General features: G+C 47.4%; 1 pseudogene; it reads right to left on the minus strand.

Moving 5' to 3' along the window:
- The window catches only part of LOC118367806 (nephrin-like), a 49,157-nt pseudogene that overhangs the window by 30,689 nt on the left and 2,984 nt on the right, over positions 1-15,484 (minus strand).

Below are 15,484 nucleotides of genomic sequence, written 5' to 3' on the forward strand. Positions count from 1 at the left end.
CTGGGTTTCTTCTTGTAGTCCGTGATTGACTGTAGACCCTGCCACATGCCTCTTGTGTCTGAGCCGTTGAATTGAGATTCTACTTTGTCTCTGTACTGACGCTTAGCTTGTTTGATAGCCTTGCGGAGGGAATAGCTGCACTGTTTGTATTCGGTCATGTTACCAGACACCTTGCCCTGATTAAAAGCAGTGGTTCGCGCTTTCAGTTTCACGCGAATGCTGCCATCAATCCACGGTTTCTGGTTAGGGAATGTTTTAATCGTTGCTATGGGAACGACCTCTTCAACGCACGTTCTAATGAACTCGCACACCGAAACAGCGTATTCGTCAATATTGTTAACTGACGCAATACGAAACATATCCCAGTCCACGTGATGGAAGCAGTCTTGGAGTGTGGAGTCAGCTTGGTCGGACCAGCGTTGGACAGACCTCAGCGTGGGAGCCTCTTGTTTTAGTTTCTGTCTGTAGGCAGGAATCAACAAAATGGAGTCGTGGTCAGCTTTTCCAAAAGGGGGGCGGGGCAGGGCCTTATATGCGTCGCGGAAGTTAGAGTAACAATGATCCAAGGTTTTTCCACCCCTGGTTGCGCAATCGATATGCTGATAACATTTAGGGAGTCTTGTTTTCAGATTAGCCTTGTTAAAATCCCCAGCAACAATGAATGCAGCCTCCGGATAAATGGTTTCCAGTTTGCAAAGAGTTAAATAAAGTTCGTTCAGAGCTATCGATGTGTCTGCTTGGGGGGGGATATATACGACTGTGATTATAATCGAAGAGAATTCTCTTGGTAGGTAATGCGGTCTACATTTGATTGTGAGGAATTCTAAATCAGGTGAACAGAAGGATTTGAGTTCCTGTATGTTTCTTACATCACACCATGTCTCGTTAGCCATAAGGCATACGCCCCCGCCCCTCTTCTTACCAGAAAGATGTCTGTTTCTGTCGGCGCGATGCGTGGAGAAACCCGTTGGCTGCACCGCATCGGATAGCGTCTCTCCAGTGAGCCATGTAAGATTCTTGCTACGTAAGCTTAACTTTCTGAACATTCGAGACGTGTAGTCCACTTGTCATTCCAATCTCCTTGCATTAGTGTAGCCTCTTCTGTAGCCTGTCAACTATGTGTCTGTCTATCCCTGTTCTCTCCTCTCTGCACAGACCATACAAACGCTCCACACCGCGTGGCCGCGGCCACCCTAATCTGGTGGTCCCAGCGCGCACGACCCACGTGGAGTTCCAGGTCTCCGGTAGCCTCTGGAACTGCCGATCTGCGGCCAACAAGGCAGAGTTCATGTCAGCCTATGTCTCCCTCCAGTCCCTCGACTTCTTGGCACTGACGGAAACATGGATCACCACAGATAACACTGCTACTCCTACTGCTCTCTCTTCGTCCGCCCACGTGTTCTCGCACACCCGAGAGCTTCTGGTCAGCGGGGTGGTGGCACCGGGATCCTCATCTCTCCCAAGTGGTCATTCTCTCTTTCTCCCCTTACCCATCTGTCTATCGCCTCCTTTGAATTCCATGCTGTCACAGTTACCAGCCCTTTCAAGCTTAACATCCTTATCATTTATCGCCCTCCAGGTTCCCTCGGAGAGTTCATCAATGAGCTTGATGCCTTGATAAGCTCCTTTCCTGAGGACGGTTCACCTCTCACAGTTCTGGGCGACTTTAACCTCCCCACGTCTACCTTTGACTCATTCCTCTCTGCCTCCTTCTTTCCACTCCTCTCCTCTTTTGACCTCACCCTCTCACCTTCCCCCCCTACTCACAAGGCAGGCAATACGCTCGACCTCATCTTTACTAGATGCTGTTCTTCCACTAACCTCATTGCAACTCCCCTCCAAGTCTCTGACCACTACCTTGTATCCTTTTCCCTCTCGCTCTCATCCAACACTTCCCACACTGCCCCTACTCGGATGGTATCGCGCCGTCCCAACCTTCGCTCTCTCTCCCCCGCTACTCTCTCCTCTTCCATCCTATCATCTCTTCCCTCTGCTCAAACCTTCTCCAACCTATCTCCTGATTCTGCCTCCTCAACCCTCCTCTCCTCCCTTTCTGCATCCTTTGACTCTCTATGTCCCCTATCCTCCAGGCCGGCTCGGTCCTCCCCTCCCGCTCCGTGGCTCGACGACTCATTGCGAGCTCACAGAACAGGGCTCCGGGCAGCCGAGCGGAAATGGAGGAAAACTCGCCTCCCTGCGGACCTGGCATCCTTTCACTCCCTCCTCTACATTTTCCTCCTCTGTCTCTGCTGCTAAAGCCACTTTCTACCACTCTAAATTCCAAGTATCTGCCTCTAACCCTAGGAAGCTCTTTGCCACCTTCTCCTCCCTCCTGAATCCTCCCCCCCCTCCTCCCTCTCTGCAGATGACTTCGTCAACCATTTTGAAAATAAGGTCGACGACATCCGATCCTCGTTTGCTAAGTCAAACGACACCGCTGGTTCTGCTCACACTGCCCTACCCTGTGCTCTGACCTCTTTCTCCCCTCTCTCTCCAGATGAAATCTCGCGTCTTGTGACGGCCGGCCGCCCAACAACCTGCCCGCTTGACCCTATCCCCTCCTCTCTGCTCCAGACCATTTCCGGAGACCTTCTCCCTTACCTCACCTCTCTCATCAACTCATCCCTGACCGCTGGCTACGTCCCTTCCGTCTTCAAGAGAGCGAGAGTTGCACCCCTTCTGAAAAACCTACACTCGATCCCTCCGATGTCAACAACTACAGACCAGTATCCCTTCTTTCTTTTCTCTCCAAAACTCTTGAACGTGCCGTCCGTGGCCAGCTCTCCCGCTATCTCTCTCAGAATGACCTTCTTGTTCCAAATCAGTCATGTTTCAAGACTAGTCATTCAACTGAGACTGCTCTTCTCTGTATCACGGAGGCGCTCCGCACTGCTAAAGCTAACTCTCTCTCCTCTGCTCTCATCCTTCTAGACCTATCGGCTTCCTTCGATACTGTGAACCATCAGATCCTCCTCTCCACCCTCTCCGAGTTGGGCATCTCCGGCGCGGCCCACGCTTGGATTGCGTCCTACCTGACAGGTCGCTCCTACCAGGTGGCGTGGCGAGAATTTGTCTCCTCACCACGCGCTCTCACCACTGGTGTCCCCCAGGGCTTTGTTCTAGGCCCTCTCCTATTCTCGCTATACACCAAGTCACTTGGCTCTGTCATAACCTCACATGGTCTCTCCTATCATTGCTATGCAGACGACACACAATTAATCTTCTCCTTTCCCCCTTCTGATGACCAGGTGGCGAATCGCATCTCTGCATGTCTGGCCGACATATCAGTGTGGATGACGGATCACCACCTCAAGCTGAACCTCGGCAAGACGGAGCTGCTCTTCCTCCCGGGGAAGGACTGCCCGTTCCATGATCTCGCCATCACGGTTGACAACTCCATTGTGTCCTCCTCCCAGAGCGCTAAGAACCTTGGCGTGATCCTGGACAACACCCTGTCGTTCTCTACTAACATCAAGGCGGTGGCCCGTTCCTGTAGGTTCATGCTCTACAACATCCGCAGAGTACGACCCTGCCTCACACAGGAAGCGGCGCAGGTCCTAATCCAGGCACTTGTCATCTCCCGTCTGGATTACTGCAACTCGCTGTTGGCTGGGCTCCCTGCCTGTGCCATTAAACCCCTACAACTCATCCAGAACGCCGCAGCCCGTCTGGTGTTCAACCTTCCCAAGTTCTCTCACGTCACCCCGCTCCTCCGCTCTCTCCACTGGCTTCCAGTTGAAGCTCGCATCCGCTACAAGACCATGGTGCTTGCCTACGGAGCTGTGAGGGGAACGGCACCTCAGTACCTCCAGGCTCTGATCAGGCCCTACACCCAAACAAGGGCACTGCATTCATCCACCTCTGGCCTGCTCGCCTCCCTACCACTGAGGAAGTACAGTTCCCGCTCAGCCCAGTCAAAACTGTTCGCTGCTCTGGCCCCCCAATGGTGGAACAAACTCCCTCACGACGCCAGGACAGCGGAGTCAATCACCACCTCCGGAGACACCTGAAACCCCACCTCTTTAAGGAATACCTAGGATAGGATAAGTAATCCTTCTCACCCCCCCCTCCTAAAAGATTTAGATGCACTATTGTAAAGTGGCTGTTCCACTGGATGTCATAAGGTGAATGCACCAATTTGTAAGTCGCTCTGGATAAGAGCGTCTGCTAAATGACTTAAATGTAATGTAAATGTAAATGTTTCCGTGAAGGAAAGAACGTTACAGTCTCTGATGTCCCTCTGGAATGCTACCCTTGCTCGGATTTCATCAACCTTGTTGTCAAGAGACTGGACATTGGCAAGAAGAATGCTAGGGAGTGGTGCACAGTGTGCCCGTCTCCGGAGTCTGACCAGGAGACCGCCTCGTTTCCCTCTTTTTCGGAGTCGTTTTTTGGGGTCGCAGCATGGGATCCATTCCGCTGTCCTGTTTGAAAGGCAGAACACAGGATCCGCGTCGCGAAAAACATATTCTTGGTTGTACTGATGGTGAGTTGACGCTGATCTTATATTCAGTAGTTCTTCTCGACTGTATGTAATGAAACCTAAGATGACCTGGGGTACTAATGTAAGAAATAACACGTAAAAAAACAAAAAACTGCATAGTTTCCTAGGAACGCGAAGCGAGGCGGCCATCTCTGTCGGCGCTGTAATATCCATAGGATATTACAGTTTTTTTTGTCCCGTTGGTAGGATATTCGTGATCTTACCTCGTCTAGTTTATTGTCCAATGTTGCGCGGTGGCGAGTGATATTGACGGTAACGGCAGCTTTCCTAGTTGTCTTCTGCGGGTCCTGACGAGGCATCCGGCTCTTCGTCTTCTGCGGGTCCAGACAAGGCATCCGGCTCTTCGTCTTCTGCGGGTCCAGACGAGGCATCCGGCTCTTCGTCTTCTGCGGGTCCAGACGAGGCATCCGGCTCTTTGTCTTCTGCGGGTCCAGACGAGGCATCCGGCTCTTCGTCCTCTGCGTCACTTCCTTTTACGAATAATTGGGATGTCTGCCCTGTGGGTTGTTTGTAGAATATCGTGTGAGTCCTGCTTGCTGCTGTTGTTGTTTTTGTTGAAGAAATCTTTGTCTAATCCGAGGTAAGTGATCGCTGTCCTGATATCCAGAAACTCTTTTCTGCCTTTTTTTATTTTATTTTATTTTTTATTTCACCTTTATTTAACCAGGTAGGCTAGTTGAGAACAGGTTCTCATTTGCAACTGTGACCTGGCCAAGATAAAGCATAGCAGTGTGAACAGACAACACAGAGTTACACATGGAGTAAACAATTAACAAGTCAGTAACACAGAGAAAAAAGGGGAGTCTATATACAATGTGTGCAAAAGGCATGAGGAGGTAGGCGAATAATTACAATATTGCAGATTAACACTGGAGTGATAAATGATCAGATGATCATGTACAGGTAGAGATATTGGTGTGCAAAAGAACAGAAAAGTAGCAAAAGAACAGAAAAGTAATTAAATAAAAACTGTGGGGATGAGGTAGGTGAAAATGGGTGTGCTATTTACCAATAGATTATGTACAGCTGCAGCGATCGGTTAGCTGCTCAGCTAGCTGATGTTTGAAGTTGGTGAGGGACATAAAAGTCTCCAACTTCAGCGATTTTTGCAATTCGTTCCAGTCACAGGCAGCAGAGTACTGGAACGAAAGGCGGCCGAATGAGGTGTTGGCTTTAGGGATGATCAATGAGATACACCTGCTGGAGCGCGTGCTACGGATGGGTGTTGCCATCGTGACCAGTGAGCTGAGATAAGGCGGAGCTTTGCCTAGCATGGCCTTGTAGATGACCTGGAGCCAGTGGGTCTGGCGACGAATATGTAGCGAGGGCCAGTCGACTAGAGCATACAAGTCGCAGTGGTGGGTAGTATAAGTTGCTTTAGTGACAAAACGGATGGCACTGTGATAAACTGCATCCAGTTTGCTGAGAAGAGTGTTGGAAGCAATTTTGTAGATGACGTCGCCGAAGTCGAGGATCGGTAGGATAGTCAGTTTTACTAGGGTAAGCTTGGCAGCGTGAGTGAAGGAGGCTTTGTTGCGGAATAGAAAGCTGATTCTTGATTTGATTTTCGATTAAGATACGGTTGCAGAAACATTATGTACAAAATAATTTACAAATATTGCAAAAAAACACACAATACCACAATTCGTTAGGAGACCGTAAAACGACGGCCATCTCCTCCGGCGCCATCTTGTTAGCGCCGGAGGAGATGTCTTCTCAAATGTTGTCTGAGCCTGAGGATGAGGATGAAGACCCATTTACTCCCATTTGTCCCCAGCAGGATTCTTCAGGTGTGTTTGTGCGCACGTGTGTATGTGGGTGTGGGTATACGCACATGTGTTTTTGTGTGCATGTCATGACTTCCGCCGAGGTCGGTCCCTCTCCTTGTTCTGGCGGCATTCGGCGGTCGACGTCACCGGTCTTCTAGCCATCGCTGATCCATCTTTCATTTTCCATTGGTTTTGTATTTATTTTCTACACACCTGGTTTTCATTATCCTATTACATGTTCATGTATTTAACCCTCTGTTTCCCCCATGTTTGATGTGCCCGTGATTATTTCTATGTTCAGTTCGGTTCATGATGGCTGGTTCTTCGACGGGTGCTGTGTTCACCCGTGCGTAATATTTACCGTTGGTTATTGGTCAAGTGTATTTGTTTCTTGTGCCTTTATTTTTTTACTAAAGTATGTTGCTCACTCATTTTGCTCTTCTGCGCCTGACTTCATGCACCAGCAACACTCACATTCTGACAGTGCATCCTGGCATAACATAAACAAAGTCAATTTCCCTTTTGCAAAGTTTTAAGTTTTCGCATTGTAGGTGACAATGGTGATTTTATTATAACTGGTTATGTATGCGGGAATCTCCACCACTATAAATGCTGTGAATGACGTGTGTAAACTAATGCCCATGTGCTCTCCATTAGAAATGCCTTGTGGCAGCATCCCCACCAAATCCTGCTGCTGAGGATGAACCACTGTCTACAGAGCCTGCTGCTGAGGATGAACCACTGTCTACAGAGCCTGCTGCTGAGGATGAACCACTGTCTACAGAGCCTGCTGCTGAGGATGAACCACTGTCTACAGAGCCTGCTGCTGAGGATGAACCACTGTCTACAGACCCTGCTGACTGGCATTCAGTTCTGACTGACAGAATTCAGACACAACTAGTTTGCAGAGGAGCAGGTGAGGTACCACCTAACTTTGTTTTCCCAAGGAATGAAAGTCATAGACGAAGTTGCCACCACCAGTATTTCAGGAAGACCTTTGGTGAGTGGTGAAAAAATCCCTAGAAGTTAGTTGGTGTATTCTAATAGATATAAATCAAATCAAAGTTTATTTGTCACTTGCGCCGAATACAACAGGTATTACAGTGAAATGCTTTCTTACAGGCTCTAACCAATAGTGCAAAAAATGTGTCAGGTGAACAATAAGTAAGTAAAGAAATAAAACAACAGTAAAAAGACAGGCTATATACAGTAGCGAGGCTATAAAAGTAGCGAGGCTACATACAGACACCGGTTAGTCAGGCTGATTGAGCTAGTATGTACATGTAGATATGGTTAAAGTGACTACGCATATATGATGAACAGAGAGTAGCAGTAGTGTAAAAGAGGGGTTGGCGGGTGGTGGGTGGCAGGACACAATGCAGATAGCCCGGTTAGCCAATGTGCGGGAGCACTGTTTGGTCGGCCCAATTGAGGTAGTATGTACATGAATGTACCGTATAGTTAAAGTGACTATGCATATATGATAAACAGAGTGTAGCAGCAGCATAAAAGAGGGGTTGGGGGGGGGGAACACAATGCAAATCATCCAGGTAGCCATTTGTTTACTTGTTCAGGAGTCTTATGGCTTGGGGGTAAAAACTGTTGAGAAGCCTTTTTGTCCTAGACTTGGCACTCCGGTACCACTTGCCATGCGGTAGTAGAGAGAACAGTCTGGGGTGGCTGGCGTCTTTGACAATTTTTAGGGCCTTCCTCTGACACAACCTGGTGCAGAGGTCCTGGATGGCAGGCAGCTTAGCCCCAGTGATGTACTGGGCCGTGCGCACTACCCTCTGTAAATCAAAAATCAAAATCAAATCAAATGTATTTATATAGCCCTTCGTACATCAGCTGATATCTCAAAGTGCTGTACAGAAACCCAGCCTAAAACACCAAACAGCAAGCAATGCAGGTGTAGAAGCACAGTGGCTATGAAAAACTCCCTAGAAAGGCCAAAACCTAGGAAGAAACTTAGAGAGGAACCAGGCTATGTGGGGTGGCCAGTCCTCTTCTGGCTGTGCCGGGTGGAGATTATAACAGAACATGGCCAAGATATTCAAATGTTCATAAATGACCAGCATGGTCGAATAATAATAAGGCAGAACAGTTGAAACTGGAGCAGCAGCACGGTCAGGTGGACTGGGGACAGCAAGGAGTCATAATGTCAGGTAGTCCTGGGGCATGATCCTAGGGCTCAGGTCCTCCGAGAGAGAGAAAGAAAGAGAGAATTAGAGAGAGCATATGTGGGGTGGCCAGTCCTCTTCTGGCTGTGCCGGGTGGAGATTATAACAGAACATGGCCAAGATGTTCAAATGTTCATAAATGACCAGCATGGTCGAATAATAATAAGGCAGAACAGTTGAAACTGGAGCAGCAGCACGGCCAGGTGCACTGGAGACAGCAAGGAGTCATCATGTCAGGTAGTCCTGGGGCATGGTCCTAGGGCTCAGGTCCTCCGAGAGAGAGAGAAAGAAAGAGAGGAGGAGAGATTTAGAGAACGCACACTTAGATTCACACAGGACACCGAATAAGGTGAGTATCCCTGGAAGGGGTGCATCACCTGAGTGGGTTGATTCACTGTTGTGGTCATCCTGTCTGGGTTGGCGCCCCCCCCCCCCCTTGGGTTGTGCCGTGGCGGAGATCTTTGTGGGCTATACTCAGCCTTGTCTCAGGATGGTAAGTTGGTGGTTGAAGTGATCCCTCTAGTGGTGTTGGGGCTGTGCTTTGGCAAAGTGGGTGGGGTTATATCCTTCCTGTTTGGCCCTGTCCGGGGGTGTCCTCGGATGGGGCCACAGTGTCTCCTGACCCCTCCTGTCTCAGCCTCCAGTATTTATGCTGCAGTAGTTTATGTGTCGGGGAGCTAGGGTTAGAGACAGCAAGGGCGGTTCGTTGCTCCAGAGTCTTTCCGTTCACCTTCCCACTCCTGGGCCAGACTACACTCAATCATATGACCCACTGAAGAGATGAGTCTTCAGTAAAGACTTAAAGGTTGAGACCGAGTTTGCGTCTCTGACATGGGTAGGCAGACCGTTCCATAAAAATGGAGCTCTATAGGAGAAAGCCCTGCCTCCAGCTGTTTGCTTAGAAATTCTAGGGACAATTAGGAGGCCTGCGTCTTGTGACTGTAGCGTACTTGTAGGTATGTACGGCAGGACCAAATCAGAGAGATAGGTAGGAGCAAGCCCATGTAATGCTTTGTAGGTTAGCAGTAAAACCTTGAAATCAGCCCTTGCTTTGACAGGAAGCCAGTGTAGAGAGGCTAGCACTGGAGTAATATGATAAAATGTTTTGGTTCTAGTCAGGATTCTAGCAGCCGGAAAGTAGAGCATTGCAGTAGTCTTACCTAGAAGTGAAAAAAAGCATGGATTCATTTTTTCTGCGTCATTTTTGGACAGAAAGTTTTTGATTTTTTTAGTAGTAGTGCCTTGCGGTCAGGGCCGAGCAATTGCCTTACCAGGCAGTGATGCTCTCGATGTTGCAGCTGTAGAACCTTTTGAGGATCTCAGGACCCATGTGTCATGGCTGATGAAAGGAGCGGACCAAGGTTCAGCGTAGTGAGCGTACATGTTCTTTAATTAACCAGAAGGGGACTAGGGTTCCAATTTTGGAACACCCCCCCACGATCAGCTGGAAGGTGGCGCATGGAACGTAAAAATATTCCTAAAAATATTTAACCTCCACACATTAACAAGTCCAATGGCTCAAATGAAAGATATACACCTTGTTTATCTACCCAGCAAGTCAGATTTCTAAAATGTTTTACGGCGAAAACATAGCACATATTTATGTCAAACCACCACCGAAGACACGGCTAATTTGCATAGCCAAGTTGAAAAAAATATGCAATCAACAAACGCAGGATTAAAAGAAAAATAATGTACTAACCTTTTGAAATCTTCATCAGATGACAGTAATATAACATGTTACACAGTACATTTATGTTTTTTTTAATAATATGCTATATATATCCATAAATCTCTGTTTACAATGATGCATCGTTCAAAAAATGCTACTCAAATGTCCTGAGAAATGACGATAGCTCCGGCAGATAACGTCAGCTAACAAGGAATACACATCATAAACTTTGACTAAATATGCATGTTCTACATATATATAGTTAGATACACTTCTTCTGAATGCAATCGCTGTGTTGCATTTATTTTTAACGTTACAGGTTTCGTTCACTAGGCTATACTATGAGTCGGCGCTCAAAAAGTTGCATTATGGCTCCTCTATCTTCGAGTCCACATAAACCCAAATTTACCACATAAATATTCCCTTACCTTTGCTGTTCTTCCATCAGAATACCTGGAAGGAATTATACTTACCAAAAACAGCGTTTAGTTTTGCAGTCTGTGTCTTTCGGTTCTCAAACACGACACATTTCGGTTGAAATGTAGCCAAAAGTCAAGTGGATGCGCACCAAAACGTCGAACTTACATATTATATGTCGATTAAACTTGTCAAACTTCATAATCAAGCTTTAACATGTTATAAAGGTGTACAGCAATCGTGAGGACGAACAGAAACGCATGCATTGTATAATTGATCTTGGAAAAAAGACAGGACCTGAGCAGAGCGCGCATAAAAGTGACCTGTTTTTTCGCGTGACTGAAAGGTTTCGGCCCACCAAAACTCTCGTGAGCGTGCGATTCTCACAATGAGAAGCCCCATTGAAAGCTGAGATCGCGCAGAAGACAGAGAGACTGTTCCCAGACCGGTAACTGCTTGGGAAGGGTGGGGGCGATGACGTCAAAGTTGGGCCAACTTTTATGATGACAAGAGAGAGTTTGGGAGAATGACTGCCCTGAGAGTTCTGCTTTACATACAGACATAATTTAAACGGTTTTAGAAGCTTTAGAGTGTTTTCTATTCAATAATATTTTTTATTTGCATATATTAGCAACTTTTGACAAAATAAATTATGTTTACTATGGGCACGCAATTACTCCAGCGGGGGCAGCAGACAGCCCTATCCCGAAGAGGGAAAAAGACGCTGAACAAAACAATAGACACTACAAAACAAAACCATGAAGCTTAAGGCTAAGTGCCATAAAGAAAGTCAACTTCCCACAAACACAGGTGGGAAAAGGGGTACCTAAAGTATGGTTCCCGATCAGAGACAATGATAGACAGAACCATACCCGGCCAAAACATAGAGATAGAATATCATAGAAACACAAAACATAGAAATGCCCACCCCAACCCACCCCAATGCCCACCCCAAACCAAAATAGAGACATAAAAAGGATCTCCAAGGTCAGGGCGTGATAGTACCCCCCCCCGCCAAAGGTGGCAAAACCTGAACCTTTAGGCGCAGGCACAGGACTCACCAGGATGGGGAGACACACAGGAGACCCCGCTCTGGGAACAGGCACAGGACTTACCAGGCTGGGGAGACCTACTGGAGGCCTGGTCCATGGAGGAGGCACTGGATATACCGGGCTGTAGGGGAGCACTGGAGATCTGGTGCGTAGCCTTGGCACCACTCTTCCAGGCTGAATGCTCACTCTAGCCCGGCACCACCAGAGCGCAGGCACAGGTCGAACCGGGCTGTGGGGGAGCACTGGAGCTCTGGTGCTTAGCACTTGCACCACTCCTCTTGGCTGCAAGCCCACTTTAGCCCGGCACATGCGGGGAGCTGGAACAGGCAGCACTGGGTTCTCCTGGCGGACTGGGGAAACCGTGCATAGAGCCGGCGCAGGACTCACCGCACTGGAGGTCTGGAGCGCCAAGCTGGCACAAGACGTGCAGGGCTGGGGAGGCGCACAGAGGAGGCCTGGTGCGTGGGGCTGGCACAGTCTTCACCAGACGGCTAGCATGCACCTCAGGACGAGTATGGAGAGCTGACTCAGGTGACATCAACTCGCGAATGTCGTGCCTCATGCACCAACACAGCAGCTCTCTCATAGATCATTTCTTTGGGGGGGCTGCCTCTCCTGGCTATGCTGCTTGGTCCTCTGGTGGTGGGAAGTTCTGTCACGGCTGATGAAAGAAGCGGACCAAGGTGCAGCGTGGTGAGCGTACATGTTCTTTAATTAAGAAAGATGCCGAACAAAACAATACACACTACAAAACATAACCGTGAAGCTTAAGGCTAAGTGCCATTAAGAAAGTCAACTTCCCACAAACACATGTGGGAAAAAGGGTACCTAAGTATGGTTCCCAATCAGAGACAACAATAGACAGCTGTCCCTGATCGAGAACCATACTCGGCCAAAACATAAAGATAGAAAGTCATAGAAACACAAAACATAGAAATGCCCACCCCCACTCACGGCCTGACCAAACCAAAATAGAGACATAAAAGGATGTCCAAGGTCAGGGCGTGACACCATGCCAAATCATTTTAGTTTCCTGAGGGGGAATAGGCTTTGTCGTGCCCTCTTCATGACTCAGACTTGGTTGGCATAGAGCTTGCACAGGAACTGAAAAACTTGCCTGACCTGCCATTGAAGTCCATGACCCTGCTTGAGCTGCTGATATTCATACACGAAAGGGAGCTCTCAGAAATGTATCCACATTTGTGGACTGCTCTCAGAATTTGTCTTACTCTTCTAGTGACCGTAGCTGAAGCAGAGAGGAGCTGTTCAAAGCTGAAGCTCATCAAATCCTGCCTAAGGTCCACCATGTCACAGGAATGCCATAGTGGCCTTGCTCTCATCAGTATTAACCATGCAATTGCTGGGCAGATTTCTTATGATGATGTAATTGATGACTTTGCATCAAGGAAGGCAAGCAAGGGTTTAGATGGCAGTTGTGCAATTTAGTTTGTGTGTTTCTTGTTTGAAGTTCAATAGTGTAATAATCAGGTTCTCTTCTTTATACATGTGTTATTCTGTTTGTGTATTTGTGTGATATAGGATTTGTGCAATTTAGTTTTATTTGTGTTTTTTGTTAGCAACAGGGTAACAGTGTAATGATTGGATTGTCTTTCTATTTGTAGTTATATACTACCATTTGTTTCTATTTGTCTATTTACCTTTTTTTATATTTACGAGTCTTATTTTTGTATATATTTTTATATTTATATGGTTTTAAATGTTGTGCTTATTTATTTGTGTTGTACCAAATGTCTGAATAAAAATGACAGTTAGTGCAGAATGGTGCTTTTTTGTGTGTGTGCGGTGATGTTGAGTTCCCTGAAGCCCAGCCACCAGCGGATGTGTACAGGTGGGTTACTGGTGTAGGTTTAACAGCACAGGGTCACCTCCTCCCCCTCTCTTGCCTCGAACGACCCCAGCACCATCACCTTCTTTGGCTCAACTGAAACATGCACGCGCACGCACGCACGCACGCACGCACACACACACACACACACACACACACACACACAGACACACACACACACACACACATTCACACACACACACAGACACACACACTCACACATACACAGTAAATTCAGTCAATAAAGTGCTCTGTGTCAGGATCAATATTTTATAGCAAGGATGGAAAGACTGGATTTGAAGGTAAAGGAAGAAGTAAAGAAACGATCTCTAGTCCATCAACATCACTTTAAGAAGTCTTGTCCTCTCTAGGAATAGGTAGGAGGAAACATGGCTTTTACATGGGATAGGAGAGGAAGAAGAGAGGGGTTTTGACCGTTGACTGACGCAGAAAGACAGCAAGTGTTGGCGTGAAGGAAGAGTTGGTGTGATGCGAAGGAAGTTTCATTCTCTTTTTGTTTTCCAGTCGTGGTAGTAGAGAAATCTCCAATGCAGTGAAGTGAACATGCATCATTTATTACCTGGCATTACTATCGCCACAGAAAGTGCCAGCTTTATTGCCTTTGGATTGTGCATTGAAGCGATTCAGTTAAATTAGCTCACTGTAAAAGTCCAAGCCGATGAGTTTCTGTGTGAAATATGGGCCCGGGTCATAATTGCCATTAGTTTCACTAATGATATTGGTATTAGAGTTCGTGTTAATGCAGAATTCGTTTCCGTATTGGAGCTAGGACTAATGTTAATGTCATTGTGATTGGGATGAATGCTATTGAAAATAACTTTAATGACTGGGTTAGCAAACATTTGAATAAACACAAACATTCCATCGCTTTTGTGTCTGTGTGTGTGTTCAAGCATTCAAGTGCATGTATCTCTTAGCAGTCGGGGACTCACAGAGGACAGTGATCTTGAGGCTGTCGGACAGAGGGACAGGGGTCACCTGGTTGACACTTTCACAGTGCAGCTCGGGCCTGGTTGTCCTGTGGTTTAACCTGCAGGGTCAGGTGGCTGATGGCCCGTCGCGACTCTGTGTCCACCTCCCAGCTGGTGGAAATCACCTCCCCATTCTGATCCACAGGACAGAATTATGAGTTAGTAAAAAGCAGACAGGACAGGGCTATGGGTTATTCACTAACATAATAGGTGACTGACTGGCTGCAGTAGGAAGGGAGTGAGTTCTGAAAGAGAGAATACAGAAGTAGAAGATGGGGAAAACACCATGAACTACTGATTCTAAGCTTTAGCCGAGTGTAGTCTCCAAACCTTGGTCCAGTGTAGGGTGGCCAGTGGGTTCCCTCCCTGGGACACACAAACCAGCTTCAACATGGTCCCCCTCTTCACCAGGCCTTCTCTGTCCAGACCCTGGATTACTGGATGCTGGGGTGGGACTGATGTTGAGAGGGAAAGAGAGAGATGAAGCAACATCTTGGGAAAGAACGACAGAAAGTAAAGAGAGAGGAAGAGAGGGAGCAATAGAAAGAGAGAGGGAGAGAGGGAGCAATAGAAAGAGAGAGGAAGAGAGGGAGCAATAGAAAGAGAGAGGGAGAGAGAGGGGGAGAGATGAAGCACCAGAAACAGAGAAGATGACAGAAAGAGAGAATAGACAGGGTGAGAAATATGCACTGGGATGAGCGGACACTTGGCTTTATGAGCAAGGGAGCATCCTTTCTATTTGTTGAGACAGGGCCAATAAATTGGCAACATTTATCCTGACTGCAGAGTAAGGGCTCTAACTCTGATGAAAGCATTAAGTATTAAGGGAGCAGCCAGCAAGATCGACTCCATAAAGCAAAATAACAGATGTTTAAACAGTAATAAAGTAAAGTTTGGAAATATGAATAAATTACAGCCTCCCTGAATAAAATATACAGCGTAAAATAAATTAAGGGAGGGCCAGCCTTTGTTATTGCTGCAATGAGTTTGGGAGCGCAGGCAGCGCAGGCGGCTGTATGTGGACCCTGGGCCGGCGTGACAAATTGCTACCT

The sequence above is a fragment of the Oncorhynchus keta genome, chromosome 34, assembly GCF_023373465.1.
Source record: "Oncorhynchus keta strain PuntledgeMale-10-30-2019 chromosome 34, Oket_V2, whole genome shotgun sequence".
NCBI lineage: Eukaryota > Metazoa > Chordata > Actinopteri > Salmoniformes > Salmonidae > Oncorhynchus > Oncorhynchus keta.